The sequence below is a fragment of the Phalaenopsis equestris genome, unplaced genomic scaffold (assembly GCF_001263595.1).
Source record: "Phalaenopsis equestris unplaced genomic scaffold, ASM126359v1 Scaffold000938, whole genome shotgun sequence".
In the NCBI taxonomy this organism is placed as follows: domain Eukaryota; kingdom Viridiplantae; phylum Streptophyta; class Magnoliopsida; order Asparagales; family Orchidaceae; genus Phalaenopsis; species Phalaenopsis equestris.
Genome location: NW_018165377.1, coordinates 206,622 through 207,358, shown reverse-complemented (window position 1 = coordinate 207,358; position 737 = coordinate 206,622).

Genomic DNA, 737 nt, shown 5'->3' with positions numbered 1-737 from the left:
GGGATTGGGGTTTGTCCTGGTTTCGAGCAAGAATTCAAGCTCAAAATTGGATTGTCATGGTGGATTTGAGAGAGGGAAATGGATTGCAATGTACTAAGAAGCTCTTAGAGAAGCTCTCTGAGGAGTTTAGGAGGCCTTGGTGATAATTTTTTTACCACACTCTATTCATGGCCGTGGAGGGCATTTTATAGAATTTGTCCAAGGGGAGGCTTGGCTTGCCAATTGAGGGGTTAGCCCCAATGCTTAGGTGTTAAGCAGAGGAGCTCTCAGCTCAATTTGGGCTGAGGTGACTTCTTGGCATGCATTTGGGTATTAGCCACGTGGGGGCTCACGGTTTTGAGTTTTAGCTTGGGTTAAAGTGGCTAACCAAGGGTTGGATCATGGTTAAAGCTTATAATGAGCAGTAAAAATGACACCATAAGGTATGGACATGTGGTATGGCAAGTACCTTGATTTAACCCTCTCCTTATCCCTTCAAGAAATTTTAAAAAAAAATTTACCCATGAGATAAATATCAAGCTTAACCATGGGTTGGTGGCTGGCTTTAAACTTAACCCTAGAGTCTATGATGAGTTATGGTAAGGCTCATTTGAGCATACCAAGCTTAATTGATTTGGATTTGGCCATAAGTCCAAGAAGGTGCATATAGCCAAATCTTGTGTTTGGACTAGGTTAGACATGTCAATTGGCCCAATTAAATATGACATTTTGTGTAAGAGACCATGAGGAACAACTTT